The 11,661-nt window shown below is 45.4% G+C and overlaps 1 non-coding gene across 1 annotated transcript; it reads left to right on the forward strand.

The window, feature by feature from the left end:
- Positions 1-654: 654 nt before the first annotated feature.
- On the forward strand, positions 655-726 carry TRNAT-GGU. Its single transcript has one exon. It is a non-coding gene; the product is annotated as a tRNA-Thr (tRNA).
- Positions 727-11,661: the final 10,935 nt, after the last annotated feature.

An 11,661-nucleotide genomic window follows, 5' to 3' on the forward strand; every position in this document is an offset into this window, starting at 1 on the left:
GGCTCAGAGAGAATGTGGGTATTACAAAGGCCTGTGAATGATGGACAAAGCAATTGACAATGAGTTTTGTGTGTGAGAGTTTTAACTGCTTGAAGACCATGTGCTTAATAAAGCTGGAAAGCTCGGCTCAATCAGCATGGATAGAACAGCTTAAAATGAGCCCTCCCCACTGGCACACTAATAGAGGGGGGGGAACATACTACTCGGGAGCCACTGATCCCAAGGGAACTGTGCGTTGCAGGGGGAGGGGAGTGCCAATGAAGAGAATAAGCTTGCCAAGAGGAATGCAGAGCAGGTGTTCAGCTGGGGGCTCCCTACTGAGGGCAGGTAGCTGTTGCAGCTGTAAGAATACGTGGGTGCAGTGAGCCAGCGAGATCTGTGGCCGGTAAGATCAGTGGTCCAGAGAGCCAATGAGATGTCCCTGGGTCAGTGAGATCAGCAGAGAGATCCAGAGCCGGTGGGACAATGGGTGAAGACAGGGGCATAAGGAGTATTATTTCCTATGGCTTCGTTAATGTCAGAATGGGAGGGGAAAAGCACATCTAAGGCTCAGTGCAGACCTTCCTGTAGCAGAATGGAAGCTACCTCTGCTCAGCTTTTCCCCATGGTGGGCAACATTCACATGGAGATCTACTGCATTTTCAACCCCATCTCAGGGACGGGGCTCAGTGGCAGAGCACCTGCTTGGTATGCAGGTGGTCCCGGGTTCAATCCCCGGCGTTTCCAGTCAAAAGGATTTGGTAGTAGGTGATGTGAAAGACCTCCACCTGAGACCCTGGAAGTCTGAATAGACGGTACTGACTTTGATGGTCCAATGTAATTCGTCCGTAATTCGTTTTCTCATCCTCCATTCGACTCTCAAAAAGCCTCCGCAAGGCGGGTCTTGTTGGAAGGCTGTGACTGGCCCAGGGCTATCCAGTCATCTCCATGGCTGAGCAGGGATATAAACCCGAGTCTCCCCAGTTATAATCTGACACTTTAGCAGATATTGTTTCAGAAGGTAGCTAGCTATTTTGACCTCCAGTTGAAGAGCGAGACTTGAGTCCAGGAGCACCTTAAAGACCAACAACGTTTGGGAGGGTATAAGCTTTCAAGAGTCTGATTTTTACTCTTGAAACCTTAAACCCTGAAAATCTTGTTGGGTTCTAACATGCTACTTGATTTGAATCTAGCTCTTTAACAAATATACTATACTGAATATCAGGGGTCATTTCGTAGAAAAAGAGCTAGGGGAACTGTTGGATCCCCAAGCATCGAGAATAAATCCACGTTTTCAAGAAAAGCAAAATTTATTTCAAAGCGTTGGAAAGACACTCAAACACGTTCTTTTTTAGAACTGGGGATACACAGGTAGGGCAAGCATAATAAAGGAAATTCAAACAGACACAGATCCAATGAATAACATTCCCGCTGGCGGGCTAAAGAAACGGTTGCGCGCCCAGTCCATGAGAACCAGGCAGAACATCAGACAAAACACAGGTGCAGTTCCCAAGCGATAAGCAGTGGCAAGCATTACAGCATCCTCTCCTCCACAAACCCTCCAGTAGATTATCTTAGGCATTCCAGCATAGAAGCAGAATAACAAGCCGGGTGCAACAGGGGAAGGATATGTACCCAGAGGTCATAGAAACATAATGGCAGCTTGCTGACAGGAACTCATTAGCATAACTCATTAGCATATGCCACACCCCCTGACATCAGGGGCCCGGCGGTGGACCTGCAAGGCCAGCGGGAGTGTTAGGAAGCCCCGCCAAGGCCCTCCCTGGCCCCAGGCAGGCAGGGGTGGGGAGAGGCGAGGAGGAAGCACATTACCCTCCCTCTTATCCTGCCTCCTCCTGGCTGAATGAGGGCTGGAAGCAGGGCGGCCGGAAGCAGGGGGCGGGGATTCATCATGTGCCCCGCCCCCCTGCACCTCACCTGGGGGAACTGCGTTCCCCCGCGTTCCCCCCCGAAATGACCTCTGCTGAATATTACACACACGCACATCCTCCTGGTTTTCTCCCTGAAGGGACCCAGCAGGGTGGCTTACAGAAGAACACAATATAGAGCCAAACTAATGAGCAAAGCAAATCTTTTTAGAACAACAACATTCTGTTCTTGGGCTGGTCCTAGATTCAGTGGGTGGTTTATTTGAAGGTGCAGGCAGTGAGTCACAGGCAAAGAACCAGAGGGCCAAGATCCCTTTGGCTTTCGCCCTTGGCCACTCCCAGTCCTTGTACCTGCAGGCAGGAAGAAGATTTTTAAAAAACAGCTGAGATGGCATGAAGATGGCAAGCTGTTCCCTAACAGTAGTGCCCCTCTATTCCTCCAGAAGCCTATGAGGAAAGGCTGAAGATTCTGGGACTTTTCAGTTTAGAGAAGAGACGACTAAGAGGGGAACATGATAGAGGTTTATAAAATTATGCATGGGGTGCAAAGAATTGACAAAGAGAACTTTTTCTCCCTCTCCCAGAATACTAGAACTCGACGGCATCCAGTGAAGCTGATGGGTTCAGGCTGAACAAAAGGAATCACTAATTTACACAGAGCATGCTTTAAATGTGGGATTTGCTACCACAGGATGGCCACAAGCAGGGGTCGTTTCGTAGAAAAAGAGCTAGGGGAACTCATTAGCATAACATTAGCATATGCCACACCCCCTGACATCACCGGAAGTGTGTCATAAGGCCACACCCCCTGACATCACCAGAAGTGTGTCATAAGGCCACACACCCCACCCCCAACGGTCCCGGCCGCCGCCGCCGGCCTTGCAGCTCCACTGCCAAGCCCCATGAGGGGCCCGGCGGTGGACCTGCAAGGCCGGCGGGAGTGCAAGGAAGCCCCACGAAGGCCCTCCCTGGCCCCAGGCAGGCAGGGGTGGAGAGAGGCAGGGAGGAAGCAACTTACCCTCCCTCTTCTCCTGCCTCCTCCTGGCTGAATGAGGGCTGGCTGGCCACAAGCATAGACAGCTTTAAAGGGGAATTAGACAGCTCCATGGAGGACAGGTCTATCAGTGGTGACTAGCAATGGTGACTAATGGGAATGCAGCCCCTTCATCCTGATCTTATGGGAAGGGCATGGGAAAAGGCCACATAGGATTATAGAATCATATAATTGGAAGGGACCTCCAGGGTCATCTAGTCCAACCCCATGAACAGTGCAGGAAATTCACAAATACCTCCCCCTCCACACCCCCAGTGACCGCTGTTTTATGCCCAGAAGATGACAAAAACCCTCCAGGATCTCCAGCTAAATTGACCTGGAGAAAAATGGTTTCCTGACCCCAAAGTGTCGCTCAGCATTTCCCTGGCAGTGTAAGAAAGGGCCACAAGAACTACGCACTGATGCAACCCTTCCTGCCCTCCCTTCTCGTGATCTGCCTAAATTCACAGAATCAGCATTGCTGTCAGATGGCCATCTAGCCTCTGTTTGAAAACGTCCAAAGAAGGAGCGCCCACCACCTACCAAGGAAGCCTGTTCCACTGAGGAACCGCTTTGTCCGGAAGTTCTTCCTAATGTTTAGCCGAAAACTCTTCTGATCTAATTTAAACCCATTGGTTCTTGTCTGACCTTCTGGGGCAACAGAAAACCACTCCGTTCCATCCTCTAGATGACGGTCCTTCAAGTACTTGAAGATGGTTATTATATCACCTCTCAGTCGTCTCCTTCCATGCTAAACATACCCAGCTTCTTCAACCTTTCCTCATAGGACTTGGTCTCCAGACCTCTCATAGGAGAAGTGTCTCCTAGGCCATTGTGATGCTCTATAATCCAATATTAACATTACTGGAACAGTGTGGAATGGGGCCACAGACTCATCCACTATCATACTGCTCCCATAAGATTTGACCAGTTCCTAAGGCTAGGCTTGAATCTATGCCATGAATTCTGGCTCTTTTTGATTTACTTTTCCTTGTTACTGGAAGCATTCCCCCCCCCCCCCCCCCCCGAGGTTGGATCGAGACCCATGTTTTTGCGAGCCCCGTCTAAAAGCACCGCCGATTCCGGATGCTAATTGCATTTCAGATTGTGTATACATCACTAATGCTCTATATCTTCATTTTCTAGCCCGTGTAGTAATTGAGCGTTCAGTCAGTGTTCTGCCCGCTTTTCTGTCAACACTTATTAAAATGAAGCAATTAACTATTGTCTTAAATGGAGTTTAGAGGTAAGGCTCATTAGTTTTGGGCTCATTACAATTAGCTGGGATGATAAATGTAAAATTGCTTTATTGCAGCCCCTGTGCAGGAAAAAAGTTGTGACGCTTGATTATCGTGTGCAAATGTTCACTCGGTGCAGGATGCTTAAAATAATGTTTCTACTGGGCCTCCTTACTTTATGGCAAAATCCAGGATCCATAAAATGGATGCTATTAAAAACTGTAAATCTCAGGTTGTCTTTACAAAGCGCTGCTGAAGTGCGCTTGGAAACTATGCTTCCATGCAGGATGTCAACCATCGAATGAAGCCTGGCTGAGTCTTCTGAGATTTTCACACCTATTATTATATATGGTTTATATCTAAACCTGCTGCTGAGGGGTCTCTAAGAGGACTCCCCTGAATGCAAAACAAAAACAAGGAAATCCCAAAATGGCCTTATGAGGACCGAACAGGTACCCAGGAGGCTCAGAACGTTGAGAACAGCTGAGAGATGGTTAAAGAGGCACATTTTGCCTGGTCAACCCCCTGAGAGCATCGAGGATCCTGCAGGAAGTAATTTCCGGTTTCCAAATTTTCCAGCCCTCAGTTGATTCACTTTATTCTTCATCTTGGATTCTTTACGTTTGCCTTTTGGTCCATCTTAGCTATGCAAATTGACAATGTTTGGGGGAGGGAAGGTTTGCCAGTTGTAGTGTGGTAACCTTTACCGTGACAGCTATCTTTTAATGGATTGCCTTTTTGGTCCATCTTGTGCAGGGTCCGACTTACCTGAGGGACCGCCTTTCCCCACATATACCTCCAAGAGCCCTTTGGTCGGGGACCGAACACCGCCTGGTGATTCCAGGCCCCCGGGAGGCAAAGCTTGCTGCGACCAGGGCCAGATCCTTCTCAGTGGCGGCCCCTACCTGGTGGAACGAGCTCCCGGAGGAGATCAGGGCCCTGCAGGACTTTATGCAGTTCCGCAGAGCCTGCAAGACAGAGCTCTTCCACCAAGCTTTCACATAGGGGCCGCCGCTGCCACCACCACCAATGGTGGCGATAACATCGGGATTAGGAACCACCCTTGGAAGTTCCGCCATGAATTGAATGGCACTGACATCGTGGGATTGGCTTGGACTATCTACTAGACAGTATCACCCCAAGGGAAAGATCTAAGGAAATGACTGATGCCATCAAAACCACTCAGACCATCTTGTTTACAGAGAGCACTTTATTATTGTTATTGTTATTATTCATGATTTTATTGTTTTATCTAGTTTTATGTATGGGCTTATGCCCCTTGTAAGCCGCCCTGAGCCCGCTCGCGGGGAAAGCAGGGTAAAAATGCCAAAATAAATAAATAAATAAAATAAAAATAAATAATTAGTTCTTGTGTGTAGTGTAATATCTTGATGAAATGACTCCTTGAACTTTTAATAACCCTACACTGTATTATGTCAAAGAGTCTGCCAAGGTTAAGGATCCCAGGGTTTGTTTTCCAAAGAGATCAGGAGACTTCCATAGACAACTATCCATTTTAGTAATCCAAATCTGCCATCCACATGCTTGTAAAAAACCCTGCAGATATAACCCGTCTGGAGCGCAGTCTGTTGATTGCAGTTCAAGACCTTATTAGATTTGTTTTCCATTTGCAAGCAATTCATACACATTGTTACAGGCTAATCTAATTAAATGCTGGATCAGCTCAAACCATGATACAAACCGCTGCACTGACTTGGCATCCACAAGATAAGATTCTCGGGTCCTTATTTGGAGCCCCGTTTGATGGCTGCCTGCAGGTGCTGAGACAAGATCTCCCTGCTAGAAAAGCAGTGGCCATTTGTGGCTTCTTTGTGCCAGCCATTCCTTTCCCTGACTTGGTATAGCAGTGCCTCCAGATGTACTGGGTTCGAGACGCGTATAGTGATCAGCTCTTGTTTATTAGTGGTTTCATGTTAACTCTAAGACAAGTCTAGCAGGGCTGGAGCTCTGTTTATATGTGTCACGGCTCAGGTGGGGTGTCCCCTGATGCTGCCACCACTCTGGTTCCAGGCTCCTCTGAGAAGGCCCAGAGCATCTTCCCAGACCTTTAGACCTCCCTTTTGGCCGAATAATAGGCATGAGGACCAGGCAGAGTGAACAGTAAAAATAGTTTATTTTATAAGAGGTCAAACAAACAAGGTAGAGAAATATAACAGTAAGTGGGTGAAAAGTAAAGAAGTCAAATGCCCTAACGCATCTAAATATATACTGTCCCTAGCTTACTATTCCAAGTAACACTAGACTACTCACCCTACCCTCAGGATGAGGGTCTCTTCCCCACAGCAGCCTCAGTCCCTTCTGGCTCTGTCTCCTGGGAAGAAGAACAGCTTTTCCTGCTGCACCAGATCTTTTATTCCAAGCCCTCCTCTTTTCCTATTGGTCAATTTTGGCTCCAAAACCTCTCAAGGGCTTCTGGGAGTTGTAGGCCCAGCCTCAACTACTGCTAGCCAGGCTCCCTGGGCCTAGTAGGCCTCTGGTGGCACAGCCCAGATCATGACAATATGCATGCAAAACACCACCCACACCCCACACACACTCCCCGTGATAGGCTATTTACGTTACAACTACTACTTAATTGGTCCGTTCTAGGATCCTGGCTATCTATTGTTTCGGTGCACAAGCTTAGTCAGTTTCCAGGTATGGTTCAGGCTCAGTACATAACATTAAGGATAGCTCAGTATAGCAGCATTTCAGAGCCTTCTCTGGAAGGCAGCTCTTCTACAGTAGACTCTGCAAAGTGCTGCTGTAGTTATTTGAGTCTGTGCTCACAGACTTTTGTAACTGCAACTGCCACAAAATTTAACAATTACATAACCATGACCATTCTTAAAAGAAAGTTTCTCATCCCTATGGTTTATTGTTGTTCAGTCACACAGTCGAGTCTGACTCTTTGCGACCCCACAGACCACATCCGGCCTGTCGTCTGTTATCAATCCGGAGTTTGCTCAACTTCATGTTTGTTGCATCAATAACACTGTCTAACCATCTCATCCTGTGCCGTCCCCGTCTTCTTTTACCTTCAATCTTTCCCAGCATCAGGGTCTTCTCCAGTGAGTGCTCCCTTCTCATTGGGTGGCCAAAGTATTTAAGCTTCAGCTTCAGTATCTGGCCTTCCAGGGAACAGTCAGGGTTGATTTCTTTTGGGATTGATTGATTTGATCTTCTTGCAGTCCAAGGGACTCTCAAGAGTCTTCTCCAGCACCATAATTCAAAAGCATCTTTCTTCAGCGCTCAGCCTTCCTTATAGTCCAATTCTCGCGGCCATACATGACTACTGGGAATACCATTGCTTTGACCATGCGGACTTTTGTTGGCAGGGTAATGACTCTACTTTTTATTATGCTGTCTAGGTTTGCCATCGCTTTCCTCCCAAGGAGCAGGCGTCTTTTAATTTCATGGCTGCAGTCACCATCTGCAGTGATCTTGGATCCCAGAAATGTGAAGTTTATTTGACGTTTATTTGAAAACATTACTTAGAAAAGTGTTCGGTATGGCTACATACTCCTTCTTCATGGCCTTCTCCTGGTTCTCCCTAACCATTTGTGAATACTGAATCAGACCATTGCTTAGGGATGCCAGGTCCCCCGGGAGGGGGAGGGGGTTTTCCTGCAGAAAGGGCACCCAATCCGCCGGTCCAGATCTGGCCAGTGGGGGGAACCCTACCCCCAAAATGGCCAGATCAGGCCGAGATGCCTGGCACGATGACATCACCTGGAAGTGACATTATCACACTGGGCCCGTCACTGGGCGATGCTCTAGCAACCAGCCTGAAAATTCTATGGTACCATGGAGTTTTTAGGCTGATTGCTAGAGCATCGCCCAGCAACGTGCCCAGTGTGATGATGTCACTTTTGGGTGATGTTATCGTGGTGCGTGCTTTGCACGCACACAAAAGTTCTCCCGGATGGGGAACAGGACTCCCCCACTCTTATTCCGGTAGGAGTTGGCAACCCTACCATTGCTTCATCTTGTCCAGTATTGTTTACACTGACTGGTACTGAATCTCCAAGGCCATGGGCCAAGGTCTTTTCCAGCATCTGTTACCTGAAATCCTTGAGCAAGAGATCTCAGGGATTGAATTTAGGGTCTTCTGTAGTCTCTTCCCCTGAATAATAATGTAGTATGAATGGGAATATAAAGATTTTTTGTATATAGGTTTTTTTCTTCTCGATTGTTCATATTCATATTTTTCTTGGTTTTATGGATTTCTCTTTTGAGTAAAATTTTATTAGAATGTAAAGAAAGGCCTGTTATATAGAAGGCTTTTCCCTTGTAGGTCTGATACTGCTAGCAGACAAGATAATAGGTGCAAAGTTCATGATTCTGTAGTTCTTAAGGGCAAAACCTTGTAATGTCTGGGTCAGACAAGATTTTGGTCTCATATCAGAAAAAAAACACTTTTGTTTAGGGTATGAAGAATCCTTCCGCATTATCATTTTAGGTTAGGTTAAGTAAACACTTAGATTTTACGTAGGTACATCTCTCTTTACATCTGGCCAATCAGAGGATTATTATTCAAATTACCATTGTCTTTTATAACCAATTATGCTTTTTGAATATTGTTTTCTTGATGATGTCAGTCCATATATAAAATATCATGTATTTCCTGAATATGTTTGGAATATGTGCAAGAAGAAGAAAGTAGTCAATTTTTGATGGACTATTTGGTCCAACTGTTTTCCTGTTAATTGAAATAAAATATAGATCTTCCTCCTAATTTGACTTCGTTTTTGACATGGAATCTAATATGTACAACAAATTGGTGCCCAAACAGGGACTATCCTGCTGGTGACTTGGATTTTTGCTACTGGAGGGGGGAGGCCAGATGCCTGGCTGGGTTTTTTTAGCTATCCTTGTGCCTCAGGCCTGCTTCTGGAGGTGGCTGTCTTGAGCATCAGTAGGTGGATCCTTGAAGTCCAGTGATGAGGAATCAATTTTTTGTAAGCCAGCAAAAGAGGTACCTTTTTGGGTGGGTCTGTAAATCCTTTGTCAGTCTTCTTTATAGAGGGAGCAGGGGTGTGCCACCTGAGGGGTTTCTGGGTTTTGAAGTATTTAAAAGATTAATTTGCAAGTATTTTAAACTATTGGGACAATTTGGTTTTATAATGGCTGGGTTCCTCTGGTGTTTGTGGTTTGTTGTGTGTATCTCCCTTTGTTGGTCTTGTCTCCCTTGTCAGTGGGCTGTGTGTTGTTTTGTGTTAAGATGGGGAACCAGGGGAGCAAGATTAAGGTTTGTCTTTCCTCCCCTATCATAGAAATAAGATAAAAGGTTTTAAGTATCCTTTGTGATCAGCCGGTATGAATGTGATGAGTTATTAAACAAAATAGTATGAGTGAAAATATCCCCTTCCCTTTCCCCTTCCTGGCCAACTTGGGGCAGACATCTGGAATTGGTGGAGACAATTCCAGCCCATTTCGACGGAAGAGTGAGCAATAACACTCTCTCCAGAAGCTGAAGGCTCGTCTGATATTGTGTTCACAAAAACACCAATACACAGTTTATTACAATTCTCCAAGTCACTGTTTGTCCCATTCCTGTGTGCATGCTTCCAGCATGGTCTAAGTATGAATAAGTTGTCCTTGTCTGTAGAGTATGGAAAATGAATGATGTGCTGTTATTATTTAGTATAAGTTAGTTATTAGAGTTAAGAGAAAAATTGAATTGTGCTATCCTGTCTTGTTTTTACCCTTGTGTTAAACTCTTTGTGATCCAGCAGTGGCAGCCCACTTCTAATCACCAGTGATTTTAGTTTGTTTTTTGATTGTCCAATAGGTTTTGTGTATCACCGCCTTATCTGTATGGCTTTCTCATGAAGTAATTTTCTTCCTTTTTCTTTTGGTCTGCAGATCTGACAAATCCACATACAACATTCGTTGCTTTAGTTTGTTTAGTTTGTGTTCAATTCCTTAGTGTCCAGTAGTAGCAGATTTTGGCTGGATTCAGCCCGGCAAGTGAGGGGTGGGGAACAATTCTAACCCTCTCCCCCCCACCTCTGTGTCTGCCTCCATCCGAACTAGTTACACCTCCTTGTCATAAGGTCGGAGCATGCTGCTAGCAGTTTCACCCGGCTGGAGACATGGGGGGGGGAGGGTCCCTTGCAGACCATTCGATCTTATGAGATCCTGGCATATATATAATATGACCAAGTTTGAATCCTTTGTGTGAAAATGTCTCTGGTGTTTGTCTTAAGAATATGTTTGAGATTGCAGGAGAGAAAATATTTAAGACCTTGTCTTTCTCTCACTCCTCCGCCCTCGTCTCTCTCTGGCGCTGAGGGGGGGGAGTGGACTGTTAAAAGCTTTGAGCCTTTTATCTAAACCTGAAAATTGTATTTATATTGAAACAGGGAAAAAGTGAACTTAGAAATGTAAGTAAGCACCCTCCCATCCACTCACTGATGTTTGTTTTCATTTGGCAGTGTATAGTTGGGAATTCTTTCTTTTTTTCCCAACACTTTTTATTGAAGTATTAAAAATGCATACAACTGTTAAAGTAAGATAAAACCACTTCAATTTTAACAAAAATTAGCTAGTACTAATAACAACATAATCTATACATCAATCATCAAGAACAAATATATAATCAACATTTAACTAAACTCAATATTGTACTGGATATCATTATATTTCGGAGAAGATTCTTCAACAATAAATCAGGTAAATATTAAGCTTTGACCAACCTTTTAACACTACTTTTCACTGTGTAGATTATTGACCTATTATAATTTAATCTTATCTGTAATAGGATATATCCTCATGTCCCTATTAAGACATATTCTACCTTTCGACTTCCTTCAGAGCCAATCAATATATTTCTTCCAAGAGGGTGGTATGTATTGTTCTGCTTCTAACAGTATCACTGTGACCTGTTCTGCCTCCTTGGTGTTGGTGTTATTTCTTTATTCCAGAGTTTTCCCATTTTTCCTGAGCCTAGAGGAACAGCAAACAATTCCAGTATCTGGTGTTGCTTGAAAATCCCCATTGTAATGTTCTGTTGACTGATTCCTACATGTGTATAATCTGCATCTGCAAACTGGATCATGTGGCCAAGGATCCTAACAACTAGTTATTGTGACTTAGCATACTCACGGTAACAGTTTCTTTGGGCGTTCCCCACTCTTAAAATATGAATATCCCCCACTATATCACAAACTTTTTTTTTAACTGTTAAGGCTTGTTTTGTGGGCATGGCAAGTTTTTAAATAGAAATGCAGTACCTAGGGTTGCCAGGTCCTTACCGGCTGCTGGCAGGGGGCTCCAGGATCTGGTTTGAGCCCAATTTTACCATACTGTTTTGCCCAAAAACTAAAGCCTCACCACCCAACGTTGGCGATGTGGTGATGTGACATCTGGGTGACATCATTACATTGCGTTCAGGGGCATTTGCGGGAGGGGTTTCCTTTCACCAGCCAGCTGGCCAGAGGCAGAAAGGGGCCACAAAAGTGGGGGAACCTCCACTTGAACCGGGGGCCTGGCAACTGTAGCAGTACCCCTATTGGCA

Source organism: Gekko japonicus, unplaced genomic scaffold (genome assembly GCF_001447785.1).
Source record: "Gekko japonicus isolate JY-2015 unplaced genomic scaffold, Gekko_japonicus_V1.1 scaffold105, whole genome shotgun sequence".
NCBI classification, from domain to species: domain Eukaryota; kingdom Metazoa; phylum Chordata; class Lepidosauria; order Squamata; family Gekkonidae; genus Gekko; species Gekko japonicus.